Source organism: Phasianus colchicus, chromosome Z (genome assembly GCF_987193195.1).
Source record: "Phasianus colchicus chromosome Z, bPhaCol1.hap1.1, whole genome shotgun sequence".
Classification (NCBI taxonomy): Eukaryota; Metazoa; Chordata; class Aves; order Galliformes; family Phasianidae; genus Phasianus; species Phasianus colchicus.
In genome coordinates, this window is record NC_143476.1 from 90,737,013 (window position 1) to 90,764,627 (window position 27,615).

At 51.1% G+C, this 27,615-nt stretch overlaps 1 protein-coding gene and 2 long non-coding RNA genes across 3 annotated transcripts in view; 1 reads left to right on the forward strand and 2 right to left on the reverse strand.

Annotated features, from left to right (window-relative positions):
- The window catches only part of ZBTB7C (zinc finger and BTB domain containing 7C), a 104,546-nt gene extending 95,603 nt beyond the window's left edge, over window positions 1-8,943 (reverse strand). Inside the window, exon 1 of the mRNA XM_090131143.1 lies at window positions 8,734-8,943. The gene's annotated coding sequence lies outside the window, so the exon portion shown is untranslated. The remainder of the gene's footprint in view (window positions 1-8,733) is intronic.
- A 232-nt stretch (window positions 8,944-9,175) lies between these two features.
- LOC149913185 (uncharacterized) lies at window positions 9,176-23,827 on the forward strand. The gene is made up of 4 exons (XR_016462222.1): window positions 9,176-13,501; window positions 14,228-14,328; window positions 15,553-15,653; window positions 21,142-23,827. It is a non-coding gene; the product is annotated as an uncharacterized LOC149913185 (long non-coding RNA).
- Window positions 14,011-27,611, reverse strand: LOC116231373 (uncharacterized). Its single transcript, XR_004167443.2, has 6 exons — window positions 26,973-27,611; window positions 23,826-23,934; window positions 16,681-17,275; window positions 15,593-15,691; window positions 15,221-15,342; window positions 14,011-14,098 (listed from the first exon to the last, which is right to left on the reverse strand). It is a non-coding gene; the product is annotated as an uncharacterized LOC116231373 (long non-coding RNA).
- Window positions 27,612-27,615: the final 4 nt, after the last annotated feature.

The following is a 27,615-nucleotide window of genomic DNA, read 5'->3' on the forward strand; positions in this document are numbered from 1 at the left end:
CACCTCCTCGGCACGCCCAGAGGCAAACCAGTGTCTGCCCGGCACGGCGCTGATTGGCCTCTTGCTAATTACTCACGAGGAAGAGTGTGGCTCAGGTGACACGTTTATGGAGATAAATATTGTAACTTCGCCACTCGTGCTGCAAACTCGTTCCAGCCGGAGAGATCGTTCGGTTGATTCAAGGGGAAAATGCCTGGATAATTAATTTTTTTTTTTTTTTTTTTTAAGGCCATGAAATATTAATTTGGTGATCTACGCAGCGCGTTCCAGGTGCAATTAGGAGCTGTTGGGTCAGGGAAATGTGCGGCAGCGGAGCTCTGGCAGCGCTCAGCCCCATCCCCTCTTGCTATAGCAACGGGGAGACCTTGGCAACCCACGGTCCTGGCAGTTATTGAGATGGGAGCAGGAATTGTGCATCACGGGGACTATCTGCTCCACAGCTGCTCCAGCACTGGGATGTAAAACGGGGGACAGGAAAGCTCCAGGTAGCCCAGCTGCCACCAATCCTGCCCTACAAAAGGGAATGCTCAGCAGCTCATAAATGACTTAAGCTGCTGCATGCTGCACAGAGCCTGTGCCTTCCAGAGCAGCACCCAACCTCTGCCATCATCTCCTGTCCCATCACCTCCTGTCCCATCAGGTCCCATCATCTCCTGTTCCACCTCCCTGTTTTCCATCTCCTCCTGTCCCATCTCCTGTCCCACCTCCCTGTGTCCCATCACCTCCTGTCCTACCACCTCCTGTCCCACCACCTCCTGTCCCGTCACCTCTGTCCCACCTCCCCATTTCCCATCTCCCCATGTCCCACCACTTCCTGTCCCACCACCTCCCCGTGTCCCACATCCTTGTGTCCCACCATGCCTTGTCCATCAGAACAGGCTCCTGCCTTGTGGGGGATGTGGCAAGGCTGTGTTACTACTGTTTTTGTGATTTAGGCTGTTAATGGGGCAGCCACAACCCATTCTGAGCATGAATCAGTCCATTCAGTGGGAGATACTTGCTTTCACTGCTGCTTTTCTTGGCACCCGAGGCCCCAAGACCATGCTTCTCACACCCATCATCCCACTGTCTCAGTTTCCACTCAAACTCAGCTGTTTCTTTCCACTCTGGCACCTAGTTTAGCCCAAATGAATTCTTCCAGCAGCTTCTATATGCTGACCTGCACAACTGCCCTATCACAGGTGGGGTGCATGTCATCACCAAGACTCATTCCTAGCTTTAACTCCCCCAGGTTTTATCAGCACAAGCACAAATGGATGGAGCCCAGCCAAGAGCTTCTGAAGAATCATTAAGGTTGGAAGATCATCTAGGCCAACCCCAATCCATCAGCTTCCCAACATCAGCCACCAGTGCAGCCCAGTAGGAATGTAGCTCCGTGCTGCAGCACCTGGAGGTAACTAAACAATAGCAATGGAAACATCAGTCCTTCAGGAAAGATGCCAAGGAGGTTTTGAAGCATGGAAAGCAAAGGGGTGTGCTGTGCTTATACACCATTCTAAAGAGAGGAGCAGCAGGAACTGAGGGTAGATTAGACAGCACAGTGACTACACTCAAGAAGAGCAATGATATAGAAAACCTCTCTATCCAATTCCCAGCCCTGAGGCATCATCAGATGGAGCATGTTGTCCAGGCTCCACGGGGCGACGCTGACATCCGCTGCTGAGGGCTGGACCCAAGACATCTGTCAGCATTTTTATCTGGTTTTGTTTTTGACTGGGCTGGAAAGTACCTCCACCAGAAGGCATCATGCCCTTTTGTGCACATTAAAACCAAGAGCTATCAGAGACAAATGTCAACATGTTAACGACGGGCTGGTCGAAAGCAGCACCCTGCCTCTCTCATCCAGCCACATACCTGCACATCTTGTCCTGCAGACCATCCTAAGCCCATCGGCTGGCAGGGAATGCCAGCAACCAGAAGGGAATGAGATGTGCTGCCTTCCTGCAGGGCTGTACTGGGGTGCCCAGGAGCTCATCCCAATGGAGCAGCCCCCAGCACAAAGATACAGGTGATGGAAAGCAGCTCTTGTCCAAGGAGGGTGGATCTTTCGTTACGTTTTGTTTATCTCCCATATCAACAAAGCCATGAAGCACACGATCCCTTTAGGTTCTGTGAATCCACTTAGCTTGTATCTCTGGAGCTGGAGCTTTCCAGGAATTGAATAGCTGAGAGACACAACGTGGGTGATGTGAAATCAAACGCGGAGCCTCCAACATGAAAGGCAATCGCAGAGGATGACAGCACTGCTTATACTGAGGGAGAAAGGGGGAGGCAAGGAAATTAAAAGCAATTAAAGGGAATTAATTAAAAGGTATAGCTGAAACTATGAAAGAAGAAAAACAGCTATGCAGATTTTGCTAAATAGCCCCAACTTTTAATTGTTGCACTTAGAGCTGTAAGCCCTAGGGGTTCCACTGCCCCGTGGCTGTCTCAAAACAACAAAAGAGAATCCCATGACTTAACCAAATGACTCCTCTGTCTGCGTGGCTGATGAGTTTCGGAGCTCTCCTCCCAGCCAGCAACAAAGGAGTCATGAGAAGCAAGGCTGTCCCAACAAAGACCACAGAACAAATTGGAAAGATCCAATGCCCAGCGCCCTCTGATGCATGAACAGTGCAGGGTCTGAACGTTGCAGAGCACAGGCTCCCACCAGAGAGATGGATGCAGCTGCAAAGGGCTGAATCACAGGGTTGGCTCCTGCTGCTGGGCACAGAGCATGAACAGGGCAGGTGAGAAGTGCACAGATCACAGGTGGCCCAAACCCCATTGTTCTGGGGCAGCTGAGCAATCAGCATACACCCTTCGCTGCACAAAGACATCAATGACCAAATAACCATAACCCTTTCTTAGAGCACCGACAGAAGATTTATCGTGCCTCAGAAGATTTATCGTGCCTCTGGGCTCCACTGGGTTGGCAGTGCTCCACGTGTGCTACCCAGGTGAGACAACTGTAAGTTGAGTGGTTGCTGTTTGCTGCTGCAGGGACTGCACTGCTCAATAATTCAGTGCCTAATGACTGTTTAACAAGAGTGCTCCCCACCATTCCAGCAGCAATCCAGTGGCCAGGCCATGAGATTCCAGCAAAGGAGCCTGAAATGAGCTCCTGGTTGGCGTAAGGAGTGCAACCAGTGCAATTCTAGGCTGCACACTGCATGCTATGTGGCACCTGGGGACACGGTCAGTGAGCATGGGGGGATGGGATGGGGTTGGATTGCTGATCTTGGAGGTCTTCTCCAGCCGTAGTGATTCCATGATTCTATGAGTGGGCATGGTGGGGATGGGTTGTGTTTGGACCTGGGGATCTTGGAGGTCTTTTCCAAACTCAATAATTCCATTATTCTATGAACCAAAAGAGAAAAGGAACTGCTCACTGGTTGCAAGCCTCACGGATGCACAGCATGCATGGTCAGCTGCCCTCTGAGCTACAAAAGCAGAGCTTATCTAAAGGACAAGCTTTCTGATTCCATCCCTGAGACCCACCTCCACATGGAGCACCACCAGGGATCCCAGCCTAACCCCCATGGCACAGCTCCATTGCAGATCCCTTCCTGCCTCCTCCACCCCAAGCCTTTGTGGCATTAAGGCTCCCTCTGCACAGCTCCAGTAGGGTGTCAGAGCCCTTGGAAAGGAAGCACAGAGTGGTACGGAACACAGGGACACAGAGCAGCTGTGCCCAGAGCCCGTGGTGGCACTGCTGGGAGGAAATGACACACCACTGCCCTGCTTTGCTCAGGATCAAAAGAGGGCAGAAAAACAAAAATGAATAATTCTGGCTCACTTCCCCACCTGCATCACCCTTCTAGCCACAGGCACCATGAACCAAGCAGAATCAGATCCTTTTAGCACCACTGCAGGACCTGTGCTGTCCAGTGCTGTGTGGGGGGAAAACACAGCCAGGGAGCCAGCTCCAAGCAGGAACACTTTATTACATTCAGCAGATCCACAGCTGCTCTCAACTGAAAAAAAATAATTTATCGCTCCCCTGATTCCAAAGAAGAGCTTGGAAATACAGCGTGTCCCATTGCCCCACTGGGTTGATGGACACCTACTGCTTTGGTATCTTGCCCACCATGCCCTCCCCCCTACCAGAACAAGAGCACTCTCACTACTCCCCAGCCAGAGCCATCTCCACGTCTCAGCCACCTCTCCTTCTTCTCACTTGAGCCCTAACAAAAGTACCTAATGAAAAAAGCAAGATACAAAGGTCACTTTCCAACAAACTGAGAACAGGAATCAAAATCTCCACTGCATTAAGCAAGAAGATGGGCTGGGGATGCACCCATAGTAACAGGAGAGCAACCCCAACCCGTGTCCCTCGGCAGCAACAGAGGAGGTGGAGGAATGGTGAAGGTAATCAGAATCAATAGTGAGAAAATTTTGGCTGAGCAAAGAGGACTCCCTGGCCCTCTGCTCACATCAACATTCAAAATCTCCTGCTTAAGTTTTGTTTCCAACTGAACTGTGAGTATGCTTTAGCTTTGCATTGCTCAGCAAGGACAAAAGACAGCTCCTTTTTATTTTTCCCTCTGCTGAAGATTCATTCCAAGCCCTTCCAGCTCAGCAAAAGAGCAAAACCACCTGCCAACCCACCCTGGGAGTTGCCAAAACCCAGAGAGCACAACAATGTCTCCATTCCCAGCACTGATGGGCCCATACGGGACAGGGCAGTGGGAAGAGAGACAGCAGCTCTGCTTTCACCAATGGTTTGCAGACTGACCCATTTCCCTGCAGAGTTACCAAAAGACTCATTACTTCCCAAAGATTATCAACTTTGTTAAGGAAAATACAAGACCCCCAAGCCAGAACCCAAGCCTCCCACATAGGGAATTATCTCTAGCACAACTAAGCCTAACAAATAGGAGAGGCTTTGCACGAATGGTGCCTTAAAGCACAAACTGTTCCAACTTGCGTTTCTTCCACATAATTGTTCCCAGGCTCAGCAACCCTCCCAACCACAGCTGCAGGCCATACAGCACCTTCCTCATTTTCAGGTTATTTTAGAGGAAGTGAACAGCTCCTCTTGAGTCCAGTAGACACGCTGCTGAGCAGCACAGATTCCCAAATGAAGGTCTGTGTGCACGTATGCAAAGCACTTACAAATATACAGAGGACAGGGAGCACACAGATGCAGCCAGAGATGAGGGAACGTTCTTCTGACTCATGAGGACAGCCCTAATGCTTGTCAAGGTGCAGCTGGGAGATGGTCCAAGGGTAAAACAGAGCCTGGAGATGTCCATTTGGGAGATGGGATGAAAAGCAGCAGCACTTGCTAGGAAACAAAAAGCCACGCAAACTGTTCCAGCTTCCCTCATCTATAAGTAATCAGTAAAGTAAAGTAAAATCAACAGATTTTACCCATAAAGGACTTCCAGGATGACCTTACCTCAATTAAAGAACCTGAACGAAGCACAGAGACCCTGTACTGCCCCATACAAGGACCCAGCCAGCCGTCCATACAAAGTTTGGCACATCCCATTAAAAGATGGAACAGAAACACTTCTATGACTTGTGATAACACACGGGTAAAAGCAAGGGAGAGCAAACCCCATTGGGTCAGAGGGAGCACATTTCTTCAAGCACCAATTCTGACCCCTAGGTCTGAAGAGATGTAGGCTCTGTAGGGCCATGGGGAGTTTACAGACTTGGGGAAATGGGGAGATGGAGGGCTCAGCCCTGAGCTGGGGAAAACGGGGACATGGATAGTGCAGATAGGGGGATGCTGATTTGGGGGTTCCTGCATTGCAGAGCCATCTGGGGAGAATACAGGAGCCTGAGAGGGCCATTTCCCTCTCTCTGCAGACAGCCACAGGGAGGAGGGTGACACAGGGATGATGAAGTCCCCTTCACAGCATCGGGGTTGCCAAGCAACCAGGACATACTGAGAGACAATAGGGACCAAGGCCAAAATGTGGGGAGGGGTGAAGGACTGCTTTCCCCCTGTGTGGGGAAAGACACTGTGGCTAAGGAGAGCATTACATCCCCAAATCACTGCTCCGGACACTCTGGTCCCACCATCCCTCCCTGCATCCCAGGCAGTGACCATGGAAAGTTCCCGCAGGTTTCCAACGCCACGACAGCTCTTGTCAAAGAAATGCACCAGAGGAAACTCACTCAGGACTGGAAGGTTGCTTTCATTTTCTCTGCTGATTTATTTCACTTTATTTTATTGGCTGATATCTGCTTCTTTTCAAAGCCTCCCCACGCCTTTGGGTTGTGCACCGGGCAGCAGGGCTGTGAAGATGCTCTGCTTTACAGCTCGAGCCCCAACGAAGACAACAGGCTTAGGATAACCCCAGCCATGCAGAAGGGCTGCTCTGACAGCAACAGGCTGCGAGCAAAACCACCACTGGGCACACTGTGAGTGGATGGAAATGAATGCAGATTGGTGTGCATCAGGTTCCTGCACCAGATAAAACATAGAACTTTCATGTCAGCCATACAGCCACTCCTCTTGCCCACTGGCAGTCACACCCCACACCATGCTCACAGAGGCTGGATTTTCATAAAGTCATCCTGGATGGATGGATTCCAGTGGGGTCCATCCTATTTGTCAGACCGAACAACCCCACAGCCCCAGATGGAGGCAGTGATTCTGCATTCTGGCCCCTAACCATCACTTAGTTCTGTTACCAAAGAACATCCTGCTGCCCCAGAGCCTGAGCAGAGCCCCACTGCAGCACTGTGAGCAGCACTGTGTGCACGCAGAGGTGCATGGAACACTGGGGCACTATTTCTGATGAATGACTCCACCTACACTTACAGCTTCTGACCTACTGCTGTTATCCCTCTGCTTATGATAACGGGATCTAATTAAACTGATGAGATGAAAGGATGAGCGGGGCTGCTCCCGCTACACCTGTAAGGCACAGACAGTGATAGAAGGAAAAAACAGCCCCAAATGGCACAAAACCCATTGCTTGGGGCTCATCCATCACAACACCCCATCCCTTGGCAGCACGAAGCAATGCCACAGCATGGGAAGAGTACAGATCACCATCCCAACATCAACCAAGCATCACGAGGGATGCCCCAAAAGCTTTGAACTATCCTCCCTCCTTTCCCCATCCACCCCTTTATTGAAATGCACCGACCTGAGGGGGTCACAGAATCCCCAAAGGTCCCCTGTTCAGCTCCTGTCCCAGCAGGATGCCGTGTCCCTACAAATAATGGGGTGCAGGATGGCATGGAGCTGGCAGACAGCACAGGCTCGCACTCGGCCCTTCAATGCTGCTTTGGAAAACATAGGAGAAAGGAGGACAAAAAGGCAGAAAAGTGATGTGGCTCATAACAGGCTCTGTAGGGCCATCCATTCGGGAGCTTTATGATGGGGGGGGGGGTGGGAGGTCTGGCCGAGCAATCGATAGCACAATGCAGACAGCAGGGGGGAGGAGATGGAGCTGCACGACCCTAAATAAACCCCGTGCTTCTCGGGGGGGTCCCGGGTGCTTCTTTGTCCCATGCTGACACCTCCCTCTCCTGACAGCTGGGGACAGCAGGGACACGTTGGGATAGGGGGACTCTGCTGAGGGATGCTGTGACATGAGGGGATGTGCTGACATGAGGGGTCATGGTGACATGGGGTGATAGGGTAACATGGGGTGACACAGGAAGACATGGAGACACAGGGGGAGGCACAGAGACAGGCAGCAGCATATGCAGGGCAGCACCCTGTCCTGGGGGAATACTGGGAGAACATGGGGGGCCCTGTGACACAGTGGGCATAGGTTCCTGGGGAGGGGTGTGCCCACATAAAGGGATGGGGTGATGAGGAAATGGGATGAATAGGGGATAAATGTGGGAAAAAGAAATGGGATGGGAATGGGCTGTAAAAATAGGACGAAGGAATGGGATGAAGGAATAAACAGGGGTAAAGAAATGGGATGAAGGAGTAGAGTGAAGAAATAGGATGAATATGGGATTAACAGGGATGAAGAAATGGGATGGATATGGGGTAAAGAAATGGGATGAACAAATTGGGTGATCCTCGTGGCTCCATTCCAACACAGGAAATTCTAAGATTCTATGATAAATAGGGGATTAGCAAGGGTAAAGAAATGGGATGAAGGAATGGGGAGAAGAAATGGGATGAATATGGGATAATACGGGAAAAAGGAAACGAGATGGGTATGGGATAAAGCAGTGAGGTCAGCGAGCGGAACGAACATGGGATAAACACATGGGATGAAGAAACGGGATGGATATGGGACAAGGAAAGGGGATGGAGGAATGGGGTGAAGAAATGGGGTGAAGGAATGGGGTGAAGGAATGGGGTGAACGTGGGATAAATGGGGATGAAGAAATGGGAAGGATAAGGGATAAGGAAATAGGATGAAGGAATGGGATGAATATGGGATGAATAAGGGCAAAGAAACGAGACGGAGTGGCGATGTTAAATGGGATAAACGAAGAAATGGGATGAAGGAATGGGGTGAATACGGGATAAAAGTGCGGAAAAGAGACGGGGCGGGTCCGGGGTACGGAGTTGGGATGGAGCAGCGGGGCGAACACGGGAAAACACGAAACGGGGAGAGCACGCGACGGGATAAATAGGGGTAAACGGGATAAATAGAGGTAAACGGGATAAATAGGGGTAACGGAGTGCAGGAAAGGCGGGGCGGGGAAGCGGGACAGCTCAGCGGGCACAGAGCCGGGACAGACAGAGCCGGGACAGACAGACGGAGCCCGCTCAGCCGCAGCCCCGCGCCGATCGCAGCCCGCCCCGCTCCCCCGTACCTCCGCGCCGCGCAACTTCGGCCGAAGTTCCGCCTCTCCGCCAACGGGACGGGACGGGACGGGACGGGACGGCACCACCTGCGCTCCGGGTCCCCCCGTCCGTCCGCGGGCGCTGTGGCGGTGCGGAGCGCGGCGGAGACCCGGATGTGTGCCCGTTCTCTCCCTCCCTCCCTCCGCCGCTGCCCGGGGCGGTGCCGCCCCGCGCTGAGCTGTGTGTGCGGGGGGGCGGGGGGGGGGGGCACTGCCGCCCGTGGGCGCCACGTGGGAGCCGCCCCGATTCCACCCCCCCCGCCCCCCGCCTCCCCTCGGCGGGGTGACAGCTCCACGCGCCCGGAGAGCGGGGGGAGAGGCCAATGGGAGAGCGGGGAAGGATCGGGGGGCGGGGCGAAGGGGAGAGGCGGCCAATCGGGGCGCGGCGGGGCGGAGGGGCGGGAGAGGAGGTGCTGTGAAGAGAGCGCTGTGAGGAGAGCGTTGAGAGCTGTGGGCTGAATTCGTTCCTCGTATCCAACGTGAGGCCGCGGCTTCTCTTGTCGTCCTGCCGGCTCCCCAGAATTAGAATGGGGAGAATGAGTAAATGTCAAGGTCACAGAATGGACCATCAGAACGGTTGGGTTGGAAGGCACCTTAAAGCTCCCTCAGTCCCACCCCTGCCATGGGCTGGTTGCTCCCCGTCGGATCAGGCTGCCCACGATCCCATCCAGCCCAGCCTTGGCACCTGCAGGTTGTGTCTCATTGGCCCTCATTGCCCTGACCGACTGACCAGCCGCCTTCAGACCCCATGGCCATGCATCCCGCTCACAGAGCCGCTGAAACACCAAGGTTGGAAAAGACCTACAAGAACATCCAGTCCAACCATCCGCCTATCGCCAGTCGTTCTCGCTAAACCATGTCCCTCGACACAACATCCAAACGTCCCTTGCATTCCTCACCCGTCTGTCGTCAGCCCTAGAGTGGCTTCCTTGCCAGGAAGGGGTGCTGAGCTTTGTGGCATCGCAGCACCTGAGCACCCGGCCACAGCATCATCACCTTGGGTCCGTGAGTTGCTTTTGGACCACTTCAGCTCCCCAAGTCACACCTCGCCTCTCTTCTGGCTGCTGGACTCCTGAAGGCTTCTTATGCAATTTGCAGGGAGATATATCCAGCCCTGTCTGACTGCTATGTCTTCTTCCACTTATCACACAATCATTAATGTTGGAAAAGACCTCCAAGATCGCCCCACTGTGCCCACGTCCCCAAGTGCACCCCAACACCCCCATGGTTCCTGAACACCTCCAGGGATGGGGACTTCCCCACCTTCCTGGGCAGACCTGTGCCACCGCATCACCACTCTTCGGAGAAAATTTTTTTCCTAATATCTGCCCTCAACCTCCCCTGGTGCAACTTAAGGCTGCTGCCTCTCATCCTATCACTTGTACTTCTGCAGCCATTTGGTCAACTCCAGCATGCTGAGGCAGAGGGTTCTGGCTTGCCAAGTTTATCCCCTTCTAAGAGCAAAAACTTGGCTCTGTGAGATTGTTCCACTCTGACATTTGCTAATGAAGTGATTGAGAGTGTGGGAACTGGCAGGAGAGGCAGGGAGCTACCTCATCTTCATACACATAATCAATAGCAAATCAGTACTTAAAAAGTAAAGCGGCTGATGGTGTTTTTGTAGGGCAAGACATGCCCTGCATTTCAGTCTTTGATTCAGAGGGTTTAATGTGGCGTGAGACAGAGCTCAGCAAGTGAGTCACATTGTGAAAGCTCTCCTGTAGCTCCTGGTGCTCCCTCTTGGCAAGTGTGTCATGGTTGCTTCAACATGTCTGAGTCTGATCTCCAGCTCTGTAAGCCCCCAAGGCCCTGGTAGGAAAATCCCTGAGTGCAGACCTCGGAGGGATGGCACCAAATCATGTGTCGGGCTCTTGCTGGGGTCTAGACACTCACAGACTGGATTGGGTCCAGGGTGGATGAGGCAGAGGGCGGCACAGCTCTCTCCACCTGCAGGTATCCCGTTGAGATGCTGAAGCCCCAAGCTAATAGCCTGCAGCATGGGCACTAAGCCCACATCTCAGGAAGTTCCTGTTGCAGCTACCCACTGCATCTTGCCCAAGAAACGAACCCAGCTCCTTGCTTCCACCGTGTTTACAGGGCATCTCACCATTCCTAGCTGAAGACAAGCATCTTCTGTGTATTTGCACTACCACATCCATCACAGATGACCATCAGCACTTCTGAAGTGTCAACCTAAATTCTAAGCTCCTGCTTGCAAGAGAGATTCTGCCAGGAAATCCAAAGGTCCCTCTCCTATCTTTGTCACATTATTTGCTTTTCTCTAATATCTCAGATATTAGAGGTAATTTATTTTAGTCTGGAGCTGCCTGTTCAGCAAGTGACAGGGCTGAATATGATTTTTTTTCTCCTTTATTTACACACTGAGGATGGAGGGAAAGTTCCTTTACTAGTAACTCCTGCTCTCCCTTTGTGCTGGTCTGACAGCAATCTGGCTCCTTTTCTTCTCCTAGACTGTCTGACAGTTTGGGGATCCAAAGTGAGGCCTTGTGAAAGAGATGGGAATGGAGAGTCTCTGGAAGCAAGTGGGGAGAGGGCAGCACAGAGGAGGGACAGCAGCCAGCCTGGGGCTCTTGAGATGTCATGAAATCATAGGATCATAGAGTCATGGAATCATTAGGATTGGAGAGGACCTCTAAGATCCCCAAGTCCAACCCTAAGCCATCCCCACCAAGTCCACTGACCATGACCCCAAGTGCCACATTCACAGAATTGGTCTATTTGAGTTTGCAGTGTGAAGGCTGTAGGAGCATTGTATGTTGACTGCTCCAGTGGTTAAGTGCTGGTCCTCAGCAAAGGCCACATCAGTGAAAGTGATAATAGATGTCTTTGGAGATGCAGGAAGACAGCCATGAACTCTACTGACACCATTGGCAAATCTGACTTTTGGATCCATGTACCAGCCATTCTGATGCATCACTGATACAGCCCAGGGCAGAAAGAGGCGTATCGTGATGCATGCAGAGAAGGCACTAAACAGAGAAGCCCTGAAATCCTGCTTGTGAAGCTCCCTGGAAGTAGGGACATCTGCATCCAAGTGTGTCAGCAGCTTCAGGTCCAAGCTGCTCAGCAGGAGCATGAAGGGTTACAGACACTTGTGCAGTCCTGGACACTCTGAGCACAGGGTGGAGGCCAGCCAACAGGCTGACCTGGTGTCCCTGGAAGCTGATGCTGGGTGCTTGACTTGAAATGGCCCTGGGAGCGAACAGATGGCTCGTCTTTATATGCATGTTACTTGGATTTGTGTCTCGAGCAGAAGAATAACTTAATTTTTGACATTTGCTTCTCCTCAGAGCCCAGCACAATTTATGTTACACTGACATTTGCGTGAAGGATGTTGCTTTAGGCACAAAAGCCATCCTGGCTTTAACCCTACAAGGAGCCAAATAGGCAGGAGCCATCTTCCTCCCGCACTCCTTCATAGGCTATTCCAGAGGATATCACACTTACACCATAACCAAAAAATCAGGAGAAAACAGTCATTTGGGGCTTGTGGAAGGAAGGGGCAGGACTGGAGTGAGACTGGGCTGGAAAATATCTCATCTGTAGGCCTGAAATGAGAGACTGCTTGTGGGTGAGGTTTACCTACTATTAAAAATACCCTTCGAGGCCTGTGCGGTTCATCTCGAGCAGAGGGGATAAATTTAGCAGATTCCTGTTCCCAGCAATCCAAGTGCAGACCTCCTGCACCCATAGCTTTAAGAGAAGGGTTGCTAGTGTCACTCGTTGGTGAATGGGATTTCCAGCAGCCAGAGCAGGGAGATCTGTGCCTCCAGTTCTGTGCCCTTGATACTTTTCCAGGTGATTTTCAGCAACTCTTGCATTCACTACGATCCCCCTCTTGTGGCTTGTTCTGCAAATCTCCTGTCTCTGGCTGCTGAGGCTTGCTTGTGTGTTTTCAGGTGCAATGGAATACGGTGGCTTCATGGGTTAGCTACTCCTCAGCTCAGCTGTTGTGGCCAGGTACTGTGAGGGAACAGGGTCAGCGTGGAGCCCAGAGCTGGGCTTAGTGATCCTATAGGTCTCTTCCAACTCAGGATAGTCTGTGATCCCCCCTGCATGGTGCTCTATCTGTTTCTCATGCAGGAAACGGTGCCTTGCAGCTCTCATGTCATGAAGGTGGATGATCTGAAAATGAGCTCAGTGCCCATGCAAGTCTGGGAGCCATGGCATGGGGATCTGAGTGTCCTGGGCTAGCCCTTGGCTCCCTAGTGTCTGCAGAGATGCCACCTGCAGCCTGAATTCCACACTGCTTGTCATGGCCATTTGAGATAAGAGCCCTTTTCCTTGGACCTGGGACAGCTGTGCTCCATGTCCTCCTAGGATCCATTTGTGTGCTCAGATTCAGGCTCTTGCAATCCAGTGTGGGACCACTTTGAATCTCTGTGGAACTTTTCACCTATTGCTTTTGGTTTTAGAAACAAACTGATCGATGTTGAAACAGCCTAGCATGTGGGGAGGCCATTTGCTAGGTGTGACATCAACAGACCGTGGTGCCTAATTGGTTTTCTTCATAATTCTCCCCACACAGAGCCTGCACCAGAACCCATCTGCAGATGGAGACCAGTGCATAGCCAGAGGCTGTTGTGGTTGGCAGCATCAGAGGTGTGCATGAGGAGAACGAGTACGTGGACTCCCTCTGTGGCTGTGCTCTTCTCTGCTTTCCCTAGAGCAGAAGACCTAAAGCTTCATCACATTTACAAGGATGCCTTTCGCTGGTGTGAGTCCCCTGTGCACCCAGAGTTATCAAGGCAAAGGAATGCTCAGGGGCCTGGGCATTCTGCTAATAGCTTTGCCAAGCTGTAATTGCTTGGGCTCAAATTTTTCCATGCCAGATGGCTGAGGTTCTCTGGAAAGTTTCAGCCACACTATTTTGACCATTTCCAAGAAAGAGGGGAAAGCACAGTGTTTTGTCCAGCTGTTGGAAATAAATAATTCCACGAAACTGCTGTTGAGAGAGGGAAGGCTCCGTGTTTTGGAGAAAGAGCATGAAATTTGGTCTTGCTGTCAAAAAGTGCCATTTGCCACTTCCAGGAAAGTTTGTTTAATTTTGAATTAGGTACAAGCTCTGCAAGTCATGGCTTGCACAGGCTCAGCAGACCCAGTCAGAGTCACAGTTCTACTCTCCAAAGACTGTCTCCAGCAGACATACTGCAGACCAGGCTGCAAAGGTTTGGGTGCTGCTCTACTATAGGAGCTGGAGAAGTAGAGATGGCTGGAAAGAACAGAAGGGCTCAAGAGTGAGCCTGGAAGGTGCTGGGTTGGGGTCAACAATGAGGAGGTGCTGGGTTTCTTGTTGTGGATGGGATGCCACAAGCTGTGTTGAAAGAATAGGAAGGAGAAGCTCTAATAAGAGGTATAGAACCAGATGTCCCTGCTCGTCCAGGGAGAAGTGGCTTTTGCATTGCCATTAAGGTCACCTCCTGCCCTCATTATTCCCATGCAGGAGTGGAGACGACGGTGAGGGATCCGAGGCCCTTGGACTCATTTGCCATCCATGAGCAGAAGTGCTGTGCAAGCTGAGCTTCCCTACCTCCACCACTGAAGGTTGTGCTGAATGTCTGGACAGTGCCCTACAGCGTGCCTGGTGGGACTGTGGGCAGATAGCATCTGACTCTCTCTTGTCCTGGCCAGAAGATTGCCTTGCTTTATAATGCTGCAAATCAGATGCCAAGAACACGCTTTTGCCATCCAGGGGAGGCAAGGCTGTTAGGAGTGGAGGCGTTGACACAAAGTGCCTTTGGGGGAAATGGCACAGAGTAGCATCCCTAGTTCAAGAGGCTGTCTGAGTGTAGCAACAGTCTCTTGTTCCCAGGCTCTGGGCCAGGGTAAATTGGCTACAGTGTACTTTGGGAATGAGGAGTTTGCCTCCAGGAGAAAAAGGGTTTAGAACAGCTTTGCTGAGAGTCCCTCTTTAATTCATCTATGCAGAGGGACAGCTGCCAGCTCCTCGGGTGGGCCTAGTGCTGTCTTCCCTAGATGCAGCAGGAGCTGCTCTTAGCAGGTGCAAATGGGAGATACAGATATGGGGACACAAGTGGGGACCCCCAGACTGAATGTGAAGCTCATGTGAAGCTGCCAGAGATGATGGAATGAGATGATCCCAACAGGGAGGAGGGGAAGGCAGACACTAGAACTGCTCTCTCCATACTCCAGATGCCAATCTTGCCTGTGTTCCCCTCATCCCCCTCAAGGTGCCAAGCATTCAAATGCATCACAAAGGATCTGAGCACAAAGACCCTCAACCCTACACCCTGCCCACTCTGTGCCCAGGACATGTCCCTTCCCCTGGGCCTGGGGACAGCAGCTGGATCCCATGGCTCATGTGGATCCCATCACCATTGAAGAGGACATGCAGGTTGTATCTCTGAGAGCTCTGACTTGAGCAAGCCATGTCCATACCATTACACTGCTTTAAAAACAGAGCAGCCCTACAAACCTCTTGCTGGACATTGCTCTCAGTGCCATGCCAGCCCCAAGCCCAGCCAGATGCTCAGTGCAGGGCTGGTTGGCTGTGTCATTTTCTGTGAGTCAGGTTGCTCTGTTCCCTGGCGCTGCTTCCTAGAATACAGAAAATCGAGTCATTTTAATTAGCTCATTAATAACTCATTTTTTTTCTACTGCATTTCATGAAATTCTGTGACTTGGTACAAGCAGTGAGTAAATAAATGCACAACATCTGTTATTCTGTCATTTAGAACATCTAAGTTAAAACACTGGAAAATGGGTATATGAAAGAAATGGTGATCTAAATATGTGTTTCTGTCCTAGAATCATGGCAAACTAGAGTTGGGATGGATGTTGAGCTCACCCTGCATCCAGGAAGAGGTTGGCTGTGACTTCTTGGTGTTACTACTGATCTCCAAGGAAAGGTATGCCACCATCTCTACTTTGATCATATACCCACCTGCTAATAAAAGTGCAGCACAATTTAATATTTTACTGGAAATCAGTGTATTTTATGTTTCTGATTTTAAAAACAAACAAACAAAACTCCTATTGCAAAATTAGATTACAAACTGTTTTCAAACATTTGAAGTCATTCAATTTACACTGTTCTTGTTGCCAGACTTGATGCAGTGCCACATCCCATTTTCTCAGCCTCACTTCCCACCTAAGAGTTTCCAGGTCTGTTCCCACTTCCCACACTGCTCCATATCCTCATGCTGGAACCACTGCTTGCATGCTGTGCTGTACTGCTGATCAGTGAACAGATCCAAGATAAAAAAACTGCTCCTCTACCCCACCCCGAAACCCCCCACTGGTTATTTTTAACCTGGATGAGTTACTGCACTGGTTTAGTGCCAGGACAACTGAGGAGCATGTGGTGATGTAGTGAGCAGGCAGTGCTGGAGGAATTAGGAATTCTTTTAAGTTGGCTTGCTGCAGAGGAGAAACTCTTTGCAGAGTATCCCTCCAGAGCATCCTGCTGCTGGTGCCATGCATGGGCTTTGCTCACAGCAAAGTGGAATCACACAGAGTTCCCCAGCTTAAAGCAAGGCAAAGTGGAGTTGAGCTGCCACGGGAAGGCTGGGGGTTTCTTGCTGTTGCTTTTTACACTCCTGCCCGGCCCAATGGGAAAAATCTGTGCTCCTGATGGGAAAAAAAGGACTACTGACTATACCCATAGTTGAGTTCATTATATTTATGATCCCATCCCTAATAACACTTAATGGTTAATAAACCTGAAGGAAATAAACCTGAAGTCAAATATTTTGGCTGAGCCCTGCTCTGGCACCGGGAAGAGCTGCTGCTTTGTCTCATTAATTGCCTTTATGACCTTTTCAGAATACAGCCTTTCCCATTAGCCATAGGACAACTGCACAGGATCTGTGACACCGAACCTCTGGCTATGCATCCCCTACAGATGATCATGCTCTGCAGCTGTTTGATGCTAACCTTTCTGCAGATCCTGCCGTTCATGCTAGAAAGGCTCTAAAAACCCCAAGGAAGAGGTCTGGCATTTCCAAAATGTCCACAGGGAGGCCTGGTAGCAGGCTGGAAGAAATCCTCATTTCTTGATGATTTCAGCCTGTCTCAAGATATGACAGCAGAGCCTCATCTGTATACGTGAAGATGTGTTATGAGTAGAGCTTGGCATTGCTGTTCCACATTTGTAGGTGACCCTCAGTTTTGAGCAAGGTACACAGGAAGAGTATCAGGGATCAGCCTGATGCCACTCAGTCTGAGCTTCAGTGTTTGCAGCAAAGATGGTGAGCAAAGTTCATCCTGAGAGCAAATCAGCTGAGCGCACAGGGTTGAGTGACTGAGTCTTCCTTCTGCGGTGTGAGGCTGGACAGTCTCCTGATAATTAATATATATAGTTAATCCTTTTCTTACAATATAGTGTGCCCATGGGTCAGGTCACTCATCTGGAAGTGCTGGAGAAGACTTTGCAGACCCCTTCCCAGCTTGGAGGAGATTAGCCCCTGGGCAAGTTCATCTGTAGCGGGGCTCGTTCAGCTTCTTTCTCTGTTTTGTATAAAATAATTAACTGGTGAAGAGAGAGAGACAGAGACCTTGTGAGTTTACAGCTCATTGCTTAGGCATTCATCCAGAAGGGGAAGATCCAGTCCCTGCTCTTCAGATTAAGTTAAACAAAACTCAGCGTAACTGCAGACTCTGCCCAGGAACCTTCTTTATACTCAAAGGAAAGCAGAAGGTTAAAGCAGGAGGAAAGATGAGGGGAAAGCTCCCAACAGTGACCTCCTAAACGGCATTGCCCAGGGATCAGAGGAGACAACTCTCACTTACAGACTCAAACCCTAAGAGACTGAGCGCAAGGCATGCCACCAGCCCAATTGGGTTGGAGTAGATAACTCATTTTCTTCCTACTTATCAACATCTGATGATGGCAGATTTCTTTCTTAGCAATTGAGGGATAGCCTCATTTTTGCCTACTTCTTGTGTTTTCGGTGTGAGAAACCCTGGAGGAAGGCTTCATGACCACCACGACTTAGCAGAGCTGCCTCCAGGCCCTCTATCAACAGTACACCATCACCATCACAACGCCAGCCTTCAGATCATGGTGTGCTTCGCCAGCCTTTGTTCTTCTATTTGGTGAATTGATCTTCATCTGAGCAAGTATCGCTCACTGTCAGAATTACAAACCCGCCCATGAAAAGAAAAAGAACAGCTCGACTTCAAAGGGCTGTGGTTCTTTTCTTGTGGCCTATCCTAACCTGCACACAGCTGAAAAACTTGTTTAACCCAATTCATTGTGGGCCAACTTCTTTCCCTCTGACAGACAAAGGCACAGCAACAATGAGAGCATTCAGGTGCAGAAGAGGGAGGGACACACACCCCGTTCCCACCGATAAGCACAAAGCCTGGGGAGCGACAGCTTATCTCAGGCAACATCCCTTGAAGTCAGTGGCATGTGTGTGCAGAGATTCTATCTTTTATGAGGCGGACTGGTAGAGGTAGAAAAACGGGACCAACACTCAGGCACATAAACCCTTCTTCAGGCCACAGAAGTATTGAGGTCACCCAATGCCAGGAGATGCTCTACAAGGGACAGAGTGGGACAAAAGGTGGGCAGAGGTGAATGGTTGGCCAGGGCAGCCCTAAGTGCTCTGGCAGGTGGCTGGCAGGATGCCTTGATGCAAGGGGTCTATATGATTTTTGGGGGGACTCAGCAGATGACAGCTTTGCTGCCATTAGCAAGTGGCATCTGTGATTTTGGGTTTCTCCTGCACCAGGTGACATGCCCCAGACAGAACACTGCAGAACAGGTGCCAAAGCACTCCCAGGCACTGCCTTCCAGCAGCAGCACTGCCTCATACAGAGATTTCTGGATTATTATTTTTTTTCCTATTTCTATTTCTAAATGTGCTTCAAGATAAAATCCTCCAGTGTTTGTTCTTCAGTGATGCATATGCCTTCATTTCCTCCAGCTGATATTCATTCTTGCCTTCCTCCTTCTTTTTTTTTCAAGAGAAATGTCTTAACATTTGCAGAATGGAACTATTGTTTCTGCACTTTAGAAATGTGAACATGTCACTATAGCAATTATCTCTTAAACTTAACAAAACAGCCTAGTGCTGTTAAGATTAATAGGAACTCTTGTCACCTCTGAGCACTTTTCTATTTATTAATGACTCATTGCAAAGCACATTAGCACTGGTGTCACATTCTCACTGCTGCTTCTCTGCAGCTGCATGTAGCGTTGCCACAGCACAATCAGATCTCAGCTAGGGATGCTGTTGTACGCCTGTGACGTGGATCATAGAGAGTATGGGCAGGGGTTTGACTTGATGCTCTTAGTGGTCTTTTCCAACCTTAATGATTCTATAGAGTTCTCTAGGATAGCACACACAACCAGCCAGTAGACAACAGCATCCGGACAAACACTGATAGTTAAAGGAATGATTGTACCGTGGCCAGGTTCTTGTTTCACCATAGCCAGCAACAGGCTGAGAACATGCTAAGTGCTTTGGGTTTGGGGATTAATGTTGCTTGTGTTTGTGGAAAAAGTGCTAAGGAACAAAGCTGGTGGGAAAAATGAACACCTTGAACTTCGAAATGGCTCTTCTCAGGAAGAAAGTTATTCTCCAAAAAAGGGGTGGTGCAGTGGCACGGGCTGCTTAGGGAGGTGGTGGAGACCCCATCCCTGGAGGTATTCAAGATCTGTGGAGATGTGGCAACATGGGGACATGGTCAGTGGGCATGGTGGGGTGGGTAGAGGTTGGGCTTGGGGATCTTGGAGGTATTTTCTGGCCTTAGTGACTCCATGATTCTATGACTCTACAAAATGCACTTGTCCCATTTGTCTCAGTTATCCATGGAAGAGCCCTCCAAGTTGTTTTACCAGCAGCGCCTATACAGGTACAGGTTTTTGCAAGAATTGGTGGGGCTCTCCAAGAAGACAGCACTGAGAATAATTTTAAGCTTGCACATCTCTCTGATAGTCAAGAAGGACTGAATGTTGAGACGCACAAAGTTAAGCACCATATGTATCAGCTCTGCATCCATTGTGGATACTGGTTCGTATGGGGTAACACATGGCAGCTGCTGTGAGCCCAGAGCATGTATGGGGACATGGGGTTTTTGCTGCTTATCTGGGGTAGGATAGGACATCATTAAGTTTCTCTGCTTAGCTGTCTGAGCTCTTTCTTCTATATTTAAAATGCCCTGGGAATGCTGCTAGGTTGTGGCTGCTCTGTCTGCTTCTACATATATGAAGGACGGAGAAAGGTCTGGGATGGCTTTCAGTTGTAACCAAGGTCACACACTAGTGAGTGCTGGTGTGCTGAGGATGTTATACACGGCCTCCTTTATGCCAGCTGTATCTCAGCTGCACACAATGCTTTTGCAGCACAATGGAAATAAATGGGGAAGGAGGACAGAACAAGAAGCCTTGAGATCTGACCTTTCGCTATGGGTACACTGTGTTGCAGCAACACTTATTTTCCTACAACAAAAAGTAAAGGTTATTTATCTGCCTCAGAAGGTAGACTGAGGCATAATGTTTGACAAAGTGCTCGGAGCTTTGGGCCCTAGCAGGCAGTGTTCCCATTAGGATGCAGCCAAGTGCTCCAGGGAAGCCTGGAAACAGCCACTGCAATCCGGATTTACCCACATTTCTTGATGATGCATCCTAAGAACAGCTCTCCTCCACCACAAGAAAGGTCTGGGAATGCTCAGGCAAGGCCAGGGACTGTAGGTGAGGCACATCCCCGGGGCACGGTTTGAAATGCCCCTTTGGCACTGTGATTGTCTCCATGGGAAACGGAAAATAAGTGGGCTATAAATGGAGCAGAGACCGGGTATGGAGGAGCAAAAGAGAAAGGAATAGCCTCCAGAAATCCCTTTGACTCGGTCCCTAGGCAGACACTGAGGATCAGTGTCACGAGGCAGGGCTGGGAGGGCTCTCTGAGTTTTGGTCTAGAAATCATCAAACAGCGTCTTGCAAAACTTCCAGGATTTCACGGTCTGGACTGGAGCAGAAATGCCACAGGCAGCTCTGCCAGCCCCAAGCATTCACACACCATGAGTCAGCCCCTGTCCGGCTCCTCCAGGGCTCCTTTCCTTTCTGGGTGTGCTGGGAGCTGAAGCCAGGCTCATATTTTCCACATTTTTCCCCTACATGTCCCCCCGTCTCCTGGTAGCGAGGCTGAAACCTTGCTGCTGCTCAGTCGAGGGGGACATTTCTGAAAGGAATAGGAAAGGCAGTGCCCTATATCCCCAGCGCAGAGCTTTTGACAAATTTCACAGATTTGTCAGCTCTCGGCTCCTCATTTTATTGCCTGCAGATCTGGCCTTGTCACCAGCACAGGAGGTCAAGGTGCTGGCAGCAGCTCTGTGATGTGTGGGCCTACCCTTTGCCTACAAAAACACCCTGTTTTTCCTTTTTTTCAGGTGTAATGAAGCAGAGGGAAGGACAAGCAGCTTTCTCCAGCGCACAGAACTCCCCGCACCTGCAGCTAGGGCATCTCTGGCAGACACACGATGAACTTATACACAACCCTTTCAAGCCAGTTTCACCCCAGGGACAAGTTTACTCTTATTTATGGGGCTGATGGCAGCTTGCAGGCAGCGGTCTCTGGCACCCCTTTGTGGCTGCCAGCGCCAGCACAGGCTGCTGCTCTGGGATAAAGAGAATACTCTGGGTTGGAAGAGACACTGAGATCCCCCGGTTTCGACCCCATGTTACGAGCAAGGACACAACTTGGCCCTGGTCATATCCTGGGGACACACCATCCCATCCTGTCTGCCTGCAGGCTCCATGGTGCAAGGGAAAATGTGTCATGTGCAAGAGAACAGGGCAGGGTGCGGGGTGAGGAATGGACCCGTGGCTGCAGGCAGGTGGGTGTGGGCAGGGATGCACGCAATGGCTGCAGAGGGCAGAGAGTGGCGGTGCAAGAAATGGTGAAACACACAGCAGCAGGGGGTGTGGGCCAGGCTGTATCCCAGACACAGAGGGGTGCTGGAAGGGTGCAGTGGGGGTGCAGCACAGTGCAGCAGGCAGAAGGGAGCGGCAAGGTGGAAGCAGAGGACAGCCATGGAGCAGCAGGGAGCAGCAGGGAGCAGCTGGGTGAACGCAGAGCAATAGGGAGCAGCTGAGTGCAGGAGGAAGCTGCAGAGTGCAGCAGGGAGCAGCAGGGAGCAGAAGGATGCAGCAGGGAGCAAAAACAGCAGGGTGAAGCAGGCAGCAGCAGCAAGCAGAAGGCTACAGGCAGGGTGCAGCTGGGTATGCAGAAGGTTGCAGAAGGTTGTAGGCAAGGAACAGCAGGGTGCAACAGGGAGTGGTGGAGAAGGCTGGGATTAGCAGGGTGCAGTCAAGGAGCAGGAAGGAGCAGGCAGGCAGCATCAGGGTGCAACAGGGCAAAAGTAAGATGGAGAGGCAGAGAGCAGGTACGGTGTAGCAGGGAGCAGGCAGAACGCAGGAGGCAACAGAAAGGAGCAGGAAAAGTGGATGCAGGGAGCAGCAGAGAACAGCAGGGGGCAGGCAGGGTGCAGACAGGGAGCAGTACGGTGCCTGCAGGGAGCAGAATGGTGGAGGCAGGTAGCAGGCAGGGTACAGACAGGGAGCTACAGGGAACAGCAGGATGCACGCAGGTTGCAACACACAGCAGAGGTAATCGGCAGCGTGCAGGCAGGAAGCAGCAAGGAGCAGACAAGGTGCAGAAAGGAGCAGGCAGCCCTGTAACCAGCAGGGGACATCCCAGCACAGCTTCATCAGGAGGATTTGGGAGGACTGGAGATGGAGAGCAGCAGGAATGGGGTGAGGCATGGGAGAGGCAAGGTGCAAGGGCACTGGGGTGCAGAAGCAGAGCGCAGGAGGGATGGGGTATTGGGTGGCTGGATGCAAGAACATGGCATGGGCTATGGGAGTGGCCAACCCTTCTCTTACTGATGCTCAGTGGGATGTTGTCATTTGACTGTAGCAGTCAAAGCAAACACTGTGTGCTCATCTGTGCAAGTGTTCCTGGTGCCCACTGAGTACCAAAACTTTCCCCCAGAAAACTTTCAAGCAAAGCGTCTGAAATAGCCTGATGTAGGAGAAAACCTTGTATTTCAAATCTGAAGACTCTGCAGTGTGATGTCTCCCCTAAAAATACCATTCACCTCCAAGATATCTCTGCAGAAGGGAAGCTCCAGTGACCCATGGTGTAAAACAAGGACCTGAATACTGACGCTTTTTCTCTATTTCCCCTTTCCTGATTTTCTGTCCTCATACCTGAAGGTAGAGCCAACACTAACCCCTTGACTTTGGGCTTTCACTGCAACTTTTTGAGCCATGCAATGGTGCTGTCATGAACACCACTGAAGGTCTGGACCCTGGACATCAAAGGATTGAGCTGACTTTGTGCATCCCAAATCCCAAAGCTTGCTGACATTGCAGGGGCAGCGCTGTGAGAGTCTCACAGCATCCCATGCATTTGATTGCTGGATGTGTCCACAGTAATGTGGATTAGATTTGATGTGCCAATGTTTCCTTGGTTTCTGGTGCGCCCAGACATCTGTTTGGGGTTTGTACAGCTGCTGTACAAGACGCAGATTTGAGAAAAGGGATGGGAGGTTGCTGGTACATTAGGATCACAGCGGTGGGACCCGGCTTTCATGGAGCTGGCTCTCCACGTGGCTGACTATTGCACAAACCCATACAAAGCAGAGAACATCCCAGCTGCTCAGCTCACAAACCCGCCTCTGTCTGACAGCCCTTTGACAAACCACTGAGTTTCACCTTCCCGGAATCGCAGCACAGCCCAGGGATGTGGGTGGGTACAGTGCTGCCAGGGGCAGAGAAAAGCAGAACTGTCCCCTAAACACATCAGGATGTTGGGCAGGGAAGGGCTTTGGAGGTGATTTTCTCAGGGCAGAGCAGGAACAGACGTGCTCATGTCTCATCCCATGCCCCGCAACGCCAACCACAGAGCCACACCCTATAGCCCCTGTAGGATGGCTCTAGACCACTAGTGCAGAGGCCACTATTAAATACTTAAGCAAAAAAAAAAAAAAAAAAGAAAGAAACAACTCTGATTAAAGGCCTGGGATGATGAGGAATCCACCACAGCCCCAGGTCCCACACCCTTCATTACCTTTGTTGTTAAATCTTTGCTACTGAATGTAGTGAAGTCCATCTTCCGTGTCCTGCCATGAACCTCAAGCGCTTTTTGACCATTTCTTATCAATCCCAATTGCCATCTCCTGCAGAAATGTAATAGAATAAGATTCTTCTGGCTCTTCCTATACCAGGAAACATCCTTTTATAAGGTTATTCAGCAGCCATATGTTTACATTTTGTGTATGTATGCCATCCTCTGTGTACACGGAGGTTATCTATAGTGTATACATGCACGTACTGATTTCTGTGGGCTCAGTGATACAGCAATCATACCCAGGCATGGTAAATACAAAGCTGCACCACTCTGATTCATAAAACACAACACCCACGGCATGCTTGTGACTTGATATTGTTATCTCCTTGTCCCCTATCTAAAGCAGGAACGTGTCGAGCTCTTTCCTTCCAAAAGGCTTTGCAGCAAGCGGGCAGCAATGGCATTTTCCTTTCCTCCCCACTCACTTTACTGGGGGGGCAGTGGGGTCTGTACTGAGGCAGTGGTTTGATGCTGCCATCACACAGGGCACTGCCCAGCGCAGCCAGCCCGTAGCATTTCCAGCACCAGGGCTATTCCAAACTGCTCTGCAGCAGCATAGCTTCCCTTCAAAGCTTCACGGCTTTATTCTCTCTCTCACTGTTACTTCATTCCTGATGGTCTTTCAGGGCTTACAGTTTGCTTAAAAGGCAGCAGTGTCGATACAGCTGCCTGTGTGTAATGCGACACAGAGTGATGGAAGGCCCAGCACTGCCATGCCAAGTGTCTGCCCTTTGCACACCAGGAGGAGAGCAGTGCTGTGTCATCCACCCTGAGGGCTGTCTTCCAGCAGCCTTGCTGCAGTGCTGTGCCCTGCAGGGCTGTAACCTGCACCCTGCACGGCTGCACTGCACACCCTGCGTCCTCCACAGCTGCATCCCTTGTGGCTGATTTCTTCACAGTTGCACCCTGCAGAGCTGTATCCTGCACAGCTGCATCCAGCAACCTGCATGGCTATATCCTGCACAGATGTGTCCTGCACCCTGCATGGCTGAAGCCCACGTCCTGCATGGCTGCATCCTGCATAGTGACATTCTGCACCTCACCCAGCTGCATCCTTCACGGCTGCACCATGCACAGCTGTATCCTGCACCCTGCATGGCTGTGTTTTGTATGGAAGTATCTAGTACCATGCCTTGATGAATCCTGTACAGCTGAATCCTGCATAGATGTATCCTGCACAGTTGTATCCTGCACCCTGCAAGGCTGCATCCCGAATGACTGCATCCTGCACTTACATATCCTGCACCCTGCATGCCTCCTGCAAGGCTGCATCCTGCACAGCTGCATTCTGTGTGGGTGTTTCTCACACCCTGCATGGCTGCACCCTGCATCCAGAGCTCCCTCTGCCCATGGATTTGCAGTCCCCTCCCCGCTGTCAGGCTTTGCACCTCCTCCCTTTCCAGCAGCATTGCAATCCTCTGATGCAATTAACAGCCACAATAAGGGACTGTGGAAAAACATCCCCGTCTGCAAGCAGAGAAAGAGAGATGCAGCAGTGAGGCTTTGCCAGCGATTGGAGGCATGGAGCAGTGCCCAGTGACATGGCACAGCCACGCTGCAGAGAGCAGAGCTGCTCTGATGGCTCAATCCACTCTGCATCAGGGATGTCACTGCCAAGGATTATCGCCGTCACGCTGAAGGCAGGAGGTGGTGTGGATGGGATCTGCCATCAACCAGGACTGCTCCCTGCAGCCCGACCTTTGTGGATGCTTATGGGGCTGTAATAGTGGCAGTCCTGTAAAACAGTGACTGGTTCTCACCCGTGTCATCAGACTTTGCATTTCTACGGCCTCTTTAATACAAAGATGTTGTAATGGATTTCATCAGGATGGGAAAGGCATGAATTATGCCTGGGTCCTCCATTATGCAGCTGAGTTATGTCAAGTTTCAAGAAATCATAGAATTGTGGAATTATAGAATAGCTGGGTTGGAAGGCACCTTACAGAACACCTGGTTCCACGCCCCAATATTAGAACTAGTTACTTATCAGGAGGCACAGAAGGTCAACAAGAGACTCCAGATGCTTGCACTTTGGCACTGGCCTTAAGGAACTGGTCAGACTAGGAGGGACTGAGGCAGCTGAATACCAGCGAATTCAGCCTTGAATTGAAAACAGCCATGGCACTGACCTACAAAAAAAAAAAGGATTGCGGGGAGCCTGTCCTTGTCCTCAGATGAGCATTTCTGAACCTGCCCTGAAGCTTGACTTTGGTGCAGGGGGCCATCTGTCCCACCTGCACTTCCCATTGCCTCCCTGCCTCAGTTTCCCCCTCTCACCCCACAGGATTTGCACTGGGGGTCAGAGAAAGAAATGCTGGAGCGTTCCCGGGGGATGGACAGGTAGACAGACAGACAGACAGAGGTCTCAGCAACACGAATGGGAGCAGGAATAAAGACCTCATCTGTCTCCTTGCTCCTACAGTGGGTCCATTATTTGCATGCTGAAGGCGGTCTATTTGCTCGCAGCTGGCTGCACCCAGATGGAATAATGCTCTCTCTGATGGCAGCAGTGGGGCTGTGGACCCAAGTGTCACGGGTCTTCCCTTCCTGTAGCAGTCTGAGCACTTGGCATTTGCTGGGCAGCACTGTGGGAAGATCAAAGCGGCCCCCTCGTTATGTCAGCAGTGCCAGTTTGTATAACGAGCATCCTGCACAGGGAGCTGCGAGTCGAGCAGAACACAGCATGCTGAATGCTGCCTCCAGGAACGAGCTGTGAAGCTGATGCAGGCTTGAAGCTGCTGAGGGAGGAGCAGGTGAGCAGCACATCCCAGCTTCCATCGGAGTGCTCTGTAAACATTCTGTACCCATCTCCCTCCGATCTAGAAATAGGGATGTGGTGCAGGACCATGTCAAAGGCCTTGCAGAAGTTCAAGTGGACAACACCAGCTGCCCTCCCTTTGTGCACCGATGCTGGTACTCCATGTAGAAGGACAGTGCTGGTAATGCTTGGCTGCACTGCCAGCCAGCCCACTTCAGCTCTCTTACAACACTGACACAAACTTCTGACACCCAACACCTCCCTACACACGCTTTAATCAAGAGCCAATTCCGCTTCCCAAACACTGAGTCATCCTCTGTTATTATTACCTGGCACACGGCACCCAGCACAGCAGCCACATCTTTTCCTTCAGAGGGATGTTCCTTCTCCTCCTCCAGCTTCTCCCCAGTCGTTTCTTCATAGAACCACAGAATGGTTTGAGCAGGGAAGGACCCTTAAAGGCCATCAGGTGCCACTCCCTGCAGTGCACAGGGACACCCACAGCTCCAGCAGTGCTCAGAGCCCATCCAGCCTGACCTTGGCTGTCTGCAGGGATGGGGCACCACCACCTCTCTGTGCAGCCTGTGCCAGGGGTCTCACGCCCCTTGCAAAGGACTTCTTTGTATCTGTATCTTTGTATTCAGTCTACATCTCTCCTCTTTCAGTTCGAAACCACTTCCCCTCGTCCTATCACAGCAGACCCTGTTAAAAGAGTGTCCCTTTCTTTCTCATACCGCCCTCCAGGTCTTCATGCCTGCTTCTCAAACCTGCCAGGTATGATGTCCATAGGGCTCCACAGGGACAAGGTCCCTTCTCGGAACCCTCTTTTCCCTGCAGGGGAGGGCACAGCACGCAGGGCCGAGCCGCGGGCTCGCACAGGATGCGACACAGGCGGTTCCCTGGTCTGGAATACGACACAAAGCCAAAACCACAAACCAGCGACGAGCTCTCAGAACACCCCCTCCCACCATT